The 16,517-nt window shown below is 27.8% G+C and overlaps 1 protein-coding gene across 2 annotated transcripts in view; it reads right to left on the bottom strand.

The window, feature by feature from the left end:
• The window catches only part of LOC148233277 (neuroligin-4, X-linked-like), a 388,707-nt gene extending 385,078 nt beyond the window's left edge, over positions 1–3,629 (bottom strand). For both annotated transcript variants that reach the window (XM_088190274.1, XM_088190275.1), the window contains exon 1: positions 3,345–3,629. The gene's annotated coding sequence lies outside the window, so the exon portion shown is untranslated. The remainder of the gene's footprint in view (positions 1–3,344) is intronic.
• Positions 3,630–16,517: the final 12,888 nt, after the last annotated feature.

The raw sequence follows: 16,517 nt of genomic DNA, 5'->3' as shown, positions 1-16,517 counted from the left end.
AAATTAAACCTTTATTATAGATCTGTTACTTTTCTTTTTATATTTAATTCAACAAAGGATAAGCTAATTAATAATTAAACAAATGAGATAGATCTTTACTTTTAAAGTTATGTAGTCACAATGAACGTGATCAAAATAATATAAGCTTTTCAAGCTTTTTTTTAATTTTGAACAAAAAGTAATTGTTGCAACTTTCTAATGAAAGTACTTTATTTATGTGAAGTTGAACTCTTATTTTTTTAAACTTTTCTAAGAACATTAAAAAGTTATATAAATATTGATAAGATAAATGCTATACTGCAATCTCTATCTTCTAGGATTAACTTACTGATCTTAGGATAAAAAGCTTACTATAATTGAAGCTCAGTCAAACATTCTGGGCGAATTTCCTTAGGATAGCGAGCTATGAAAGTTTTAATTCCGTTTGTAAAAATGTATCAATACAATTAAAACAAAATTTCATAATTGATTATATATTCAACATGACATGCATGTTATATTGTCAAATCACAGTTTATTATTTTTAGCAAAATTAAACAACAGCAGCCTTTATATTGACATATCTTTACAAAAAATATAACAATAATATTTATATTTTATTATGCTTTAATAACTTATTTTTGTAATTTTTTCATTGTAATTTTTATCCCTGTATATTAAAACTTTATTCAAATATAAGGTCCGTTACCTAATTAACAAAGGGATAAAACAAAAAGGCTCTCTGATCAAAAGTGAATCTATTTTTTTTATATATAATATTATATTATATAATATACAATGTTGTTAAGCTCCTCACAGTATTTCGATGTACTCTAATGATTCGATACTTATTCCAAATTTTACGTTTAAAAAATTACAATAATTTTAAGATGCTTAAATTGCAAATGGTTTTAAACAAAATTCAATAAATTCAGGGAAGGCCAATTATATCCTATTTTGCTTAGCATCTAAATTCAAAATCAATGCATAAATACGCTATATTTGAGCCGAATTTCTTGACCATTTATAGTGAATTATATGGTGCAGAGATTATAGAAATTTTTGAACGTTTCTAATAGCCTCTCTATGCAACTATTATATTTTATGTTCCTGGTATGTACTGCTAAGTATCATATTCACTGATCCATAATAAATAATTCCTTAAATGATATTACCCTAATTTTTACGATTCCTAATAAATGATAATTGTTCTGTTTATATGTATATAAATAAAAAAATAATATTTTGATTCTGAATATGCTTTCAACATTTTTTAAAATAATGCAATTAATACCGATTTTTATTTTTTCATATTGTATATGTTGTATATCAAGGAATGATATTTATTGCAAGAGATTTTTTTATAAAATAAAATTTGTATAAGCAAATGCATAACTTTTATTTATATTTATAAAATTTACAATAAAAAATAATGCTGTATTTTATCTTAAAATCATAAGATAGAAAAAAGCAAAATATACGTTAATGTGTAAATTGATTTTCACTCTGTGAAAAGTGAATTAGTTACAAAAAATATACACAAATTAAAACTAAAGTAGCGTAAGTCCCACTTTTCAAGTTAAGTGCTACAAAAATGTTACCTAGTTTTTTTTAATAATCGACAATCAAAGTACTGTGATAATAAATAAAAATTTGACAGTACAATGATCCTAAAATTTCGTTAATAATAAAAAGAGTATTTTATATTATATATTAAATATACTATAAAATGTTTAAAAATCAGCTCATCGAAATAAATTTTTACATTTAGTAACTCGTCGCAATGCTGTGAAAAAGCAATGAAACATTAGAATCTTATATTATATAGGGTTTTGTATTTTTTTCTCTTGAATTATAACCACAAACGTTTTGTTATAATTGTGAAAATGGTTATAAACCAGAAAGGTGTATATTATATATACATATGAATTATGACTGTAAAATTATTTATATTATTGAAATACACGTATTTAAAAAAAATAGGATCTTATAACATAAAATTATTTTTAGAAAATCGATTATAATTTAGAATGAAACTTACAATTTTTTAAGACATAAGTAGGATACGATTTTAAAACTGAAAGCCAAAATAATAATAAATGTAGGTCTATTATAACAGTATCTAATGGATTGATCAGACACTTCCTGTTTACTACAAATATTTAAAAATCCGGTCTCAAACTCAAAAATAGGATTAAAACTCTATATATTATATAAAATATTTTCTATGATTTAAAGTAGCTTATAATGAGATAATTCTGAATACGTGCAACTTAACTTAATTTTATTAAATCATCATGATATTTATCCCTTAAATTAGAATCATAATTATAATTATATAATAATTACTAATTTCAATCTCCCAGACACGATGGTTCATATGAAATTCAAACCCTAGTCTTTTAGGTTAATAGTCAGCGTCCTATACCACTCGTCTATCGTGCCGATTAATTTATTAATAAATTATCGCAAAACAATAATTTTGAATATAGAACGCTTTCATTAGTTGTTTTAGTTAATTAGTGATATAAAATAAAAGCATTAAATTAGACTAATGTTTATTAAAAATAATCACTATATGTATATTATATATATAATACATGTTAACATGTATATATAATATCAAGAACAAGTATCATTATTTTTGATTGACGATAATGCAAAAGCTTTAATATATAAAAACAACAACTCATAAAGTGTATAGTATCACTTTAAAGGTATATTTAAATTACAATAATAATATGCTGTAACTACTTACAACAAACGTAATAAGTTTTCATACAAAATGACATATCAAAATAAAAAATTACTTTAAAACGTTACGCTAGTGCACTGTTTAAATTTTATATTAAAATACTAGAATGTAAAATTAAAGAACTACCACACATAAACATATATTTTTATTTAATCAAATAATTTGATATCTATATATTTAGTCTTAGTAAATATATATATAAACAAATCAATATATTACGTTCAAAAATGTAATAAATAACAAACCATCGTTTCGTATGTGAAAATATGAATATATATATACATATATCTCTTTATAAATATAAGAGATACATTTCATATCCATGAAGAGAAAATATATATTTACATAGGAACGACGGAATATGCCAATGGGTTTTCTTATACGCATACACATTGCGTATATCTCCAATATTTTCTTATACCATCACAATTTTATATGAGCTCATTTGCTAGATATGATACTTATTGTCAATAATAATATGTCAAAATTTAAAACACCATATTTAACATATGCAATGCACACATAAGAATATTCAGACTAATATTGTTCAATATACGTACATATATTCCATTTTTGTAACCAATTAGAAAAAAATGAAAACAAAACTAACCTGAAAATGCTGCGACTTCTAACTAACGTCACCACAAATTCAAGGTTCACACATCCACATTACATCCATGGATGTTTTTCCATTCAAAGGAAATCATTCTCACTGACGCCCCACTGTCGTAATGCCATGTGTCAAAAGCTCCTGGCACCGGGCCGGGTTCGATTCGCGCACAGAACCGGGTCGATCATCGCGAAAATGATCAGGTCATCATCCGAACCGGAACCGGAAAACGACGTCTGTCACGCGTATGTGTCAAAACGTTTGGTTTAAGTGTGCCGCGGCATGTGTGGCTCGCGCAAACGTTCGCGCCATACTGAGCTGTCGGTCGTGTGTTCGCGAAAATTTCGCGAGCGCTGCGAGCGCCACCTACGTTTTCCGGGGAAAAGCGGGTGAAATTTTGGAATTTCTCTGCTAGATGGCTGTGTCGCTGAGAATCGATATGGGAGCGAGAGGGATGGTCGTATGCCGGGTGGCGAGATGCAGAATCCACACAGTGGGTAATGTGGACCACTAGGTTTTATTTAATAATTCAATCCAAGTAAATTATAACATAAAAGTATTATTACTTTTTCTAAGTAATGTGAGTTGCATATCTTAAGGTCAACATGCAGAACACAAAGTATATGCCTATCATATAACAAAAATAAACCAACACTACCTACAACTTGGTGAGCAAACCATAAATAAAGTAGGTGATTTTATATACCGTGGTTCGTTACAAAACAACGTCAGGAATGAAATCCAAAGAATATTAATTTATGCTAATAAATAATTTTTTGGGCCTTCTAAACATTTAAGATCTACTCGTATATCAAGAAGCACTAAAATACAATTTCACAAAACGTTAAAAAGACTAGTGCTGATAGTCAGAGACTTACATTCAGCAAACCAGATACTTAGCGAAGAGTACATAAACCACGACTTAAGTGGCTGGATGAGGTGAAGGCGGATCTAAGGACTCTAAGAGTCAGGCTCTGAATAAGAAAAACGCAGGATAAGCTTGAGTGAAGAAATCTTCTGAAAACGTCCAAGGCCCGTCCAAGGCTGAAGAAGAAGAAAATGTTTTTGGAAGTAAAAAAATATAAATTGATTTTTGTATTATTTCACAAACAACACATGTATTATACTCAAAAGTCGATTTCATATATCTATATTCATTATAAATAAAAACTTAATACGCAATGGGTGATCTCCCACACTCCCACTCATGTGTTTTTATTTTTATTTTTTATATTTTTAAAAACAATTTAATTTATTTGAAAGCTTTCCACTCATTAACCGACAGTTAACCACCCTAAAATTCAATTAACAACTCGACCCGCCCACATGACCCACTGTCCCCAGAATCAGCCGGTTCGTCCAAACATCCACTGTTGGCTACACTGCCGCCATCTGCACACGCCGCCGCGAAGGACGGTCGCCATTTTGTGACTTGCGCGTTATAACGCTCCCATCTCTCTCCAGCGGCGCTCCCGTCGCGTCAACTCCCACAAAATCAACTTTTAACCACCGCACACCCTAGACTATTTGAGCACGCTGCACTGGCCGTTTAAACAAGCGCCTTTCAAACAAATCGCTGAAAAGTTCGCGGATGAAACACCTGTCGAGACTGAAAGAAACACTGGCCATATTAATAAAAACACTAAATTATGTAGCTTGATATGAACAACCCGAGTGTATAAATTCCGAAATCTAAACTGTCGGACAGGGCGATATTTCGAACCCAAAATCCAAAATAAATATAACATATTTTATTAAAAATAATTCGAATGTAAATTTAAGAAAAAATTATTCAGGTTTTTATTTATTAAAAAAGTAAAAAATCTACAAATTGCACCTTATTTTTATATGTTTTATATTCACATACATTTGATCTTGAAAAATTATATTATATTTTTAATTGCTTTTAATAAGTGTCAGTGTCGTTATCTATTTACTGATTTCACCTAACTAATACTATGAATGAGAAATAGGAATTATAATTTGCTAAAACAGTAATAATTGTTTTTATACAAATTCATATATATATATATATATATATATATATATATATATATATATATATATATATATATATATATATATATGCATATTTTTTAACATAATTAATACTATAAAATATTATTTTTTTTAATTTGATTTTAAATTGTATTATTAAAATGCTATAACATGTTTTTAATAACCTTATATTTTTTTAAGCATATAAATATTTAAATATGAAGAATAACTATTTACTATTATATAGTATAAAAATTATTTTTTTATTTTTATACAATTTAAATTTCTACATATTTTTTATTTGATACGAACTTTAAAACAGTTTAAAAAAAATAGTAAGAGGTAACTGATTTGAATGCATATTTTAAAAGTTAAACAGTAAAACAGTAGCGTGAATATTGCAAGTAGAGTTGAAGTTTAATATTTATTTTTATACCCCGGGGCTAATTCTAGAAAGGGTGATTCGAGATAGAAATAAATGTTATTACTCTCATTGTATATACAATAAGATAATATTACTTGTGATATATTTAAACATGTTATTGTTTTTTTGTGAAGAGTGAGTATATTTAACATATCAAATGTTACAATATATTGTTATTTATATATGTTTAGGTTACTCAACCGCTATAATATAAAAACCTTTTATCATACAAACGATATGATAAAGAAACTAAAACTACAAGAAAGAATTACTTTAAATAAATATATTTCACTTGCACAATTTTTTTAATAATAAAATTTTATTATATAAATAATAAAATCTATTAAATAATCAATTAAAATATTGATATTCAAAATAATTAAAAATTAGTTTTATTATTTTATATTTTTTTCAGAATATTATTATAATAAATACACAAATGTACATAATTTTTTTGTAACTTATAATAAAATTTAAATTTTAGATTACGGAAGTGAAAAAGTGAGGCGTTTAGGATAAATTCCTTCCAAATCCAGTTTTTTTATGTTATGATATTTGCTATTCAGATCGATATGTTCATTTTTATTAAACAACTCGTTTAAAGAAAAAATCGCCCAAATGTAAGAGATTTTCAACGTTTAAAAATCCGTGTGCATCAGCAAACCGACCAATAGGATTGCAGAATACGATCATTTGCTTTACAGTTGTTGTCGGTGACAGTTGTTTTATCATTTTTTTAATAAAAATTAATACAAGAGCACCATAGTTGAAGAAATAGAAAATTCCAATGCTAGGAAGAGAAAGAGGCATCATGGACAGTCAAAGATCGCAAGAGAGAAACGAAAAAGGTGACTTTATATAACTCGGACATTTCGACTGTCACAACTCAAATATATCAATTTAATAATACATACAAGTACAGTTGAACTCCCATTTAACTTTATCTACAATATATAAAAAGGTTATTTTTGGATCCCTTGTCGAAATTCTCCATATAACGAATATTTTTGGCGATCAGATGTTTTGACCAGCTAAATTTACTAGAACTTAATGTATTCTATTTTACTTTAATAAACTTTTATCTATAATCACAATTTAAAGTAAATATTTACAAAAAAAGGAATATTTTACTACAAATAAAATTCGAAACATATTCTGCAAAGTTACCTCCTGGAAAACCGAAATGTAAGCATAGCACAGGAAGCTATAAATGTGCAACATTAAATTGACATGATATTATTGGATTCTATCAAGCATTTTATATGCAGAAGCAGAACATTTTTCAAGATAATTTTATATTGAAACATTGCACGTCAGAAAACGTACAAAGAAGACGTGTAACGACGAGCACGAGATTTACAAAATTTACGAGTATAAAATATTTTAATAATTAATAAAACAGCGAAAGAATCAGAGTGTGCAAGAAATTTTTTTAACGATTAAGGAAATAATAAAAAAAAATTAATAAAAAAGACGAAAAGATACAAAAACAATACACCTTTTGAAACTCGGAGATGAGACAGAAAGTCGTCCAAATACATCGACAAAGTAGAATATATAAAAAAATATATACACAATCTTTGAAAACTGTGGTCTCACTATTGCAGAAATAAAATTCACAGATTGTATACTAAATCCAGAATATGTGATTAAGTGACATTGCTCTCAAGACGTTCGCTCACACGAACATTGCTCTCACGAACACTGCTCTCGTGGAATAATACATATGCAGAACATCGCTCTCATGGAATATTACTCTCGCGGAACATTGCCCCCATTTTTTAATTAGTTGCATTACATCAAAAGTAAATATTTTAAACTAAATTAGCGTGGCAGAATTAAAAAAAAATACAATCATGATCTATGGATTCGCAAAAAAAAATATTTTATTTTTTTGCGTATTATATTGTAAAATCCTAGATATATATATATATATATATATATATATATATATATATATATATATATATATATATATATATATATATATATATATTCAACTTAAGGAAATTACTAATCTAGTCTCAAATAAATGTTTGTATACCACATAGGTGACTCGAATTTAACCGAAAATAGATATTTTTTAATACAAAGTAAATATTTTAATGATTTTTCAGGACATGTAAATATGCTATCATAACAGAGATTTTAACTATTTTTCATTAATTGTCAATAAGTGGATCCTTGAAAATAGCAATATTTGGATTTTAGAATTATTATTCTTAATTAATAAATATTGAAACGAACGATTTTACGCATGGTAATAAAATACTACGTTTTGGTGGACTAATGGTTCTTAAAACTTTTACAAGTCGGACGGCAACCAAATTAAAAATAATAATTTTATATCCACAATTAAACGTATTTTAATGCATGCATATTTAAAAAATATATTAGATAAGCAATTAAATGCGTTTATATATTAAAAATATTTTTTTTTAAATACGATGAATATTTATACAAATCACAAAAAACTGTGATATAATTATTAACCTTAAAATCCACAAATAACATTTTTAACACTAAGAACTTTGTAATAATTATTTTGAAATAGAATTGTACTCACCATTGTAAATATCTTCGTACTAAAGCGATTTTCATTTTCACTCATTTGTGATCTGCATCGTGCCAGAACATTGTAAAAAAAAACACCACTTTAATTTGACAAATCATCACTATCAAATCATCAAATCCGCCACTATCACTCACAAAATACTATCACTCACAAGAAATGTCGTTCGTTTCACATCACTAGAAATAAAAAAAATATAATATAATCTCACTAATCCGGTTATTTAAAAGAAATCTTATTCTAGCAACCCGACAATGTATGAATGTTTATTAAACTAGTATTTATTGGAAAAAAACAAAACAAAAATAAATCGTAAATTATATTCATTTCTTTTAAATAAATAAGATATTAATAAATATTCATACGCTATTTTTTAATACATTTACCTCTTTACTCGTAAAGCATGGATTTTTCCTAGGCGAAATGTGTGTTTTATAGTAATAACATATCCAGAAAAAATTACTGAAACATTCACATGGTATTAAAAGATACACACATTTAGATAAGAAATGTTAAATTTACGTGTATTTGCGAAAAAGTGCCTGTATTTGGCATACAAAATATACATTGAAATATGTTTTATTATGGATATATAATTTTTTATTTGTTTGCCGTCCGACCATTGGAGTTAAAAACCGTAGTATATTATTACCATACGTAAAATTGTTTTATTTCAATATTTTGTAATGGAGGAATTGATTCCAAACGCCTCAATTAAAATTTAATAACTACTTATACATTTAACATTTATTTTCAAAGCATTAAAACAAGTAACCTTACTCGTTAATACAATTTTGAATCAGTAAACTGTGATTTTTTCAGATTAAAAATAGTATATATAATTAGATATTTTTGCTAAATAATTTCGAGCCTTGAAAATAAATTCTCTATTATAAATTCCTGATTTAAACAAAATATAAGAATATTAGACGATAATCATTATTCTTATTACAACATGTTTAATTACAATTGATAATACGATATTACATTTTCCTAAAAAAATTGTGCAAATTCTGAAATCGGTTTTGCGGTATCGTTGTAAAATTTATATACCTAGACAGAACTGGTCTCGCGCTTCATCGTCAATTTTGCAAGGCCCTTGGAACCCTTCGTGTAAAATAAACAAGGGCCAGAACAACTTGAATATGTCGTTTCTATGCATTTTTCTTAACCGTTTGTCTTCATAGCAATAAATCAAAAATATGCGTAGACAAAACTATGTCCCAATAAGACGCTTGATCTTGTGTTATTTTCTAAGATTCTATTTTCGTCAATAATAATCAATATATTGAGCAATATTTTTATCGAGAAATAAATTTATTTATATTCAATAATGTAAGTATTTCTTAGTCGCTCTATAATATATAGCAAAAGAGGAAGATCCCTGATGCGCTTATTGGACCAAATAAAAACATAAGTAGATTTTTTAATTGTCTTGATCCTTTATAACATATTTTTATGGCTATCCTAAATTATTTTTGAAAATATCCGTTATTCTGATTTTTTTCTATATATGTATCTCCTTCGTTTGTATGTGTTTATAAATAGACTGTTTTGCCTCTTGTAAATTTAAAGATTTTTCCTTGAAGACCGTTCGCCAAACTAAAAACTGTTTACAAAAATTTTAATTTCTAAGACAGAACTGTACGATTATTATATTTAGTTATATATTTCACACAATCATAGCGCAATAATGCATAAAAGTATACATACATAGACTTGAATAACAACCATCATCTTATATATTTGGCAACTAATTAAAATCAATGTTTATTTTATTAATGTGAAAAATCTGTATTTAATGTATATAAATTCCGTGAAATAAAAACATATTAAAAAAATACATTGAATGCATGTAAAAACAAATACGAAGAGAGATTTTAATATAATTCAATTTCCTCAATTTCCAGAAACATCCGACGCTAGAAATAATATTTTAATTCTTGCATATAATAAAAACGAAACGTTTTTTACATTACAATGTTATTAAAATAATACGAAAAAAATATAACTGAACTATTTGATATAAAATATTAAAAACTATAAATTATATTTTATCTAGTATTTTATATTAATATAAAATGAAAATAAGAACATGTTATCTAAGATATTTGTCTAAAGATTAAGAAAATTAAATAGAAAAATATTAAAAAAGTATAAATAAATAACAAACAATTAGCTATCTGTACTAATTGTTAATATCATATACAGAATAACTGTACTTAACGTTAATTAATCCCTCTAATTTATTGTTTACAATCTGTTTCAAAACGACGATCAGTATCGTCAATTAGTTTCTATTGTAGTGCTAGATTATATAACTTTATATACATATATTTGTAATTCTACATACGTTTTTACTTTTTATATTTACATATATGATATAATACAAATTTTAATATGTAAATTAAACCGAACGATTTATTAGTGTGTAGTATAAGCATTCGTATAAATATCGATAAAAATCTCATACAAAATTCAAAGAAATGATTTTTAAGTCACTTCATAGGGCATCGCCTTAACACATTTTCCCACTCAAAAAGAACACTTCTACACACACTTTCGTACTTTTACCAACACGTAATAATAAACGTCACTCTTCCGTCAAATAAGGCGCGTATAATGAGAGAGTATTATTTTTTTACACGATATACGTTTCTGATACACGTCGGCGTTCGCGAGTTCATAAATCTATAAATTATGTAAACCTAAAAATATCCACGTATTCGTACACATGATATGTGAACATATGTAGATACATGTTCGTTGCTTGTGTTTGAATAGGGTTTATCAACAAAATCTCATCTCTTGAGAAATATGTGTCAAAATGTAGGCGAAATTGCATTTCAGTTAGGAATTTTCAGTCTTAACTTGGAAACGGATTAAAGCTTGTATAACTTTTGAAAAGTTTACACACGATGTTGACTAAAGAAACATTATGAGTATAATGTTGCATGCAAATACATTTTCTATGGAATATTTCGAATGGTGGGAAACGACCAAGTTTATCCAGATCTTCGGAAACAGTTTCCTCCTCTGAATAAGTAATAAACGTCTACTTTTGCATGGACGTGCAACCACCAAAATATGCAAATATTCAATGAAGATATGTTTATAGCTAAATTCTGTATACACATATATTTTTAATTCATTAAATATTATGAGTAGTAAGAGATAGTTAAAGTATACTGTTACGAATATATTTAAATCCTTGACTTAAAAAATAAGACAATAAAATATGTAACATATATAATAAAATATAAGTTTGCTGTCGCAATTAAAATAAAGACTATCACTGCTGCTTTTATATTTATAAAAGCATATTATATTAATTACTAGACTTTTTTATTGTAACTCCATCAGAAGAAAATTATCCAACTAAATATTTTAGTACTTCCCTCGTAATTTAAAATTATTTTACATAATAAACTCGTGATGTTTTATAGTTATACTTACTCATTTAAGTTTATAAGACATTTAATGAATAACTTCTAGTTTCAGTCAATAATTATATTTATTTGTTGGGTCTAAGTATAAACTATATTCATAGATCCTCGATTAATATATTTTTTATTGAAAGCTTAACCCTTAAATGCATGATTTTTAGAAATGCATAAATAAAAATATTTGACAATAAAATTAGGCTGAAAATGACGGCAAAAATAATTAAAAAAATATTTAGGCTTATTTGTGGATTATATTTATATTCAAAAATGCTTGTCGTAAATATGCAACATTATGCAGAACGCGATCAAATATATTAAAATTAAAAACATACAAAAAATATTTAAAAGTGGAAATTCTTAAAGATTTTTTTCTTCTTATTAAAACATTTTTCACACATTGTGAAATTCCATTGCATTTTGGCATTTTGTATCTGTTTCTCTAGGTCAATATGAGCCAGTGTATACAACTGCATGTTTTTTTTACGTTATGCAACTAATACAAAAAATATAAATCAAAAATAAATAAACAATGGTAGACTAACCTTTTTGGAGTATATAAATAAATTTTATTTCGTTTTATATAAACTAGCACCAATGTAAACAAATGTTGAAATTACCAAAAATGTGACACATCTGCACCCAACAAATTTTTTTTCAAAATGACATTATCACGCGTACAGAGACATCTATCGGAATAATTTGAAAGCACAATGGCTCGGCGTTTGTTACACATATGTAACACTATGCAATAGAGTTCCTTTATTGAACGTAGACTGAGTTATAAGCGCTTAAATAAACTGTTGCAGATTTGCCACACAATGCGTTAAAGGGTTGAAGCTCGTATTTTCCATAAATAAAAACATTTTAAAAAAATAGTATTTGTATCGCTAAAGTAAAAAATAAATTTATTTTTTGTCATAAAAAAAATATATTACTGAGTTTTAAATTATTTTATAATAAATAACTTAGAAGTGTATACATTGCACCTATTTATATTTTCATATTGTGTTTACAGCATGACCTTATTAAAAATATGTTACATACGATTTATAAATATTTTAGAAACACTGCAATATTTTATTGATCAATGCATATGCGACGTTTAACGGGACCTACATTTATGATTTTAAATAAAGTATGTTTTTATTGGTCACAAACTACGCAAATGCGCTGTAAATTTTCCTATGCGCAAACACCCAAGTTTTATTTTATTTCGTTTTCATTCGTTAAGTGGCAAGTTTCACCCCCGCCAACTTTCGATGTAAACACTCTGTCGGCTGTATGTAAATTTTGACGATAATGTAAAAACGCGAAAGTTTCCCGTGATGAATTATTTCGTTTGTCGCCGAAATGGAAACTTTGCTAACGATCCGGCGCTTGGCCCATAAACTGAATATCAATTTTTATGCCTGAATTCAATTTTGTAACCGTTTTATATTTCAGCGAATTTTTTCAAATGAAAATGAATTTTAAAAGTTACTTATAGTATACATTGATTGTTAATAAGTTGAATTTTTATTTTACATTTGAATACAGTTACAATATATGAAATATTTTGAATCGGTATATCTCTTAAGCATCAAAACCGTTGTAATGAAATATTTATAAAAACGTATTCCTTAAGATGTGAGTTAACCCATTGCGTTTGTATTTGAATGTTTGATGATTTGAACCGGTAGAACATCAGTAGCTTCGCGATGATTAATCCGACTCGCGACACCCTGGGTAGGAGGTCGAGCCTAGCTCCGGTCCGTAAAGCGTCTAGAATCTAGGCACTTTACGGACCGGATTTTCACATGATCAAGCTATTGCATCTAGACTCTAGATGCAATAGCTTGATCATGTGAAAATCACAGTTACTGTAGACTAAAATTCAATGTTATGGCATCTTAATAATGTAAAGAAAGTAGTTTTGACACATACCACATGAAATAAACTCTCGTGGTAAAGGAACAACCAAGTTGATGAGCTGTTCTCCTTCGCCAAACACAATGAGCAGTTCGTAATAGTCACAGAAAGTTATTGTCAAACTAACGCCTACATTTGAATACAAACAAGGCATCTTAAGATGTATAATGAGAAACGATAAATAAATTAAAGCAGTAGATCTGCTTCCAATAACGATCAATGATAGTGTTCCCACTGCTGTGATAGAGCGATCGAATAAAATTAAACCTTAATAACTCACATAATTTTTATTTTTATTATATATATGATCATTACAAATATATTAACATATTTACATAATCCATTTCACTATATAATTTTGTGGCTATTTTTGTCGCTCTTTAAATTGGCCGCCGGCGTGCGCCGCACGCATCGCACTCCATCCATGCTCAGCCTTACGAGTACATTACATATGCGTTGCACAGGGTGGCATACATAATCAAGCAGGTGTATTATTATACCTAGGCATTTGTAGTATGTACTAACATGCGAGTGTATGGGGCGTCATAAGTAATTTTCTCCCTTCGACGTTTTCGATTTTGAAAGCATCAGCACGCTTTTATGTCCGAATAACGGCGCGAGAGGCTTATATGCGAAAATATCTGACTGTAAATAGGATGTAGATTCGAGCTCGTATTTTTTTTTTTGTAAAACAGGGATGTCAGAAACATTTTATTTATAGGGCCATATTGTGTCGTCGGCATGCGGAAATCAATTTGGAAATTTTTGAACCGTTTCGCCGCACGCATTAATCGTAAGGATACGTCGTAAAACTTTCGCGGAAAACAAAATCGGCACGAAGAATGGCCTTTTGGCTAGGACATGTGCTATAAAACTTTATAGCGCAAGGAGAGTAAGCAAATTTGAGAAATAAATATGTACATGAAATAAATATAGTCAGAGCATTTGTCAATATTTTATAAATATTGTCGACTCGTAACATATTTTTTAACTTTAATTCTACATGAAATGTCTCTTTAATTAACACATTGCAAATTATTTTAAATCAAACTACACATATATCAAATAAAACATTTTTATTTATAATCTATTATATAAAATTATTATTTTTAATGCATTAAAATGTATTTATTTTTACGAACTAATTAGAGTAAAAATATCTTAATAAGTTTTAATTACGTTAAGGTTGTATAGGAGCAACAAATTAAAAAATTCTGAAAGTTATGAAAATCGTGGGGACCCGACAAAGCCGCGCCGGACAATCCCGCGCCGACTAAGCCGCCCCGACATAGCCGCGCAAGACAATACCGCGCAATACAACCCCGACATTGCCGCGACGATAAAGCCGCGCTGACATTGCCGCGCAAATCAAAATTATAAAATTGAATAAAATGAAAGAAAATTCTTTTTTTAATTCTAATTATTTTGTTTTGTGGACAGCTCTATCACTAGTGATTCGCTTTTTGAATAGTTAGTCATAGATTGGATGATGCTGGATAGTTACAAAATATACCGAAATGAAAATAAATCAATACAATATCATTAAAAAAAGGTTAGGTTGTTTGGTTCTACAGTGAAAGTCGGCGCGAGCGGTAGCGAGACGCCTCCCTTTTCCTATATATATTTGTAATTATTAATTAATAAAAACCATGTTATAAAATGAATTTTGTTTTGCCTTTGCGCGGCTATGACGGCGCGGCTTAGTCGGCGCGGGATTGTCCTGCGCGGCTTTGTCGGGGTGCCGAAAATCGTCGCTTTAATGAGTATTTCGCTCATTCTGGAGAACCAAAGGTATCCAATCTAGGTGGTCTGCTCTTTTTACTCTTTATTAACGACGTATATGCCTCAGTTAATAATGTTTATAATATTCGAATGATCTAAAAATGTATATAAAATACATGTATACAATTTTGTTATTATCAACAAAGAAATCATATAAAATAAAACGTTGCTGATTACAACTTCAAAGAAGAAAAAGCAATAGATTTACTGTTATTTTAGGTACATTCAGCTGAAGATCTGGAACAATTGATGTATTTTGTGCTTATATTTTACTTGTAAGTTGCTAATATCAGGTTGTAAAATATTTTTTATATTATTTTCTGATAAAGTAATTGAAACGTCCTTTGATTATTAATTTTTAAAATCTATTAAATTTTGTTTATTCTTATGAAAATGTGTAACGAAATAATAAAATTTCCAGTATAACAAATTTTTAATTTGTCCCCGAAAAAATTCATACAAAATTTTTCATTGTAACGAAGGCTGATATCAGTATAACGAAATATTTTGCTCAGAATTTTAGAATTTAGAATTGACACAATATTTCTCCTAATTCAGTTCGTTCTTGATTGGCGTGTGCCGGATGTGTTCATAAGTGACATTCAAGGTGCTTCGCCAACCCTCAAACTATTTTTATAAAACATTTTTTCAACAAATTTGATTGTGTTCTTTACAGTAACCTTAAAAATAGACAAAAAACGATCAGTCAATCTACTAAGAAGCTATTTTGATTCGATGTAGTAATATGGTAATTAAAAATAAAATTAAAATATATCATCTTCCTTACATTCAATATAACGAATTTTCTTCGGTCCCATGAGCTTCGCTATACTGAGATTTCACTGTATATTATTTTTATATAATACATTTTTTTGTGACTTGCAATTTAGAAAACAGTGTGGTATTCCGGTATCCACACCGGTTAAGATGGATTTAAATATCTGTTTGTTTATTAGAATTTTATTTTTAATGGTAAGCGTGCTCTTTTTATTAAATATCGCTCTAAGAAACGCAAGATCAGCATGCTCTTTAGAATAAAATTC

The sequence above is a fragment of the Plectrocnemia conspersa genome, unplaced genomic scaffold (genome assembly GCF_051122295.1).
Source record: "Plectrocnemia conspersa isolate PC_06_02 unplaced genomic scaffold, ASM5112229v1 ptg000008l, whole genome shotgun sequence".
NCBI classification, from domain to species: Eukaryota; Metazoa; Arthropoda; class Insecta; order Trichoptera; family Polycentropodidae; genus Plectrocnemia; species Plectrocnemia conspersa.
Note: the sequence above shows the minus strand (reverse complement) of the source record. Positions and strands in the feature narration are given on the sequence as shown.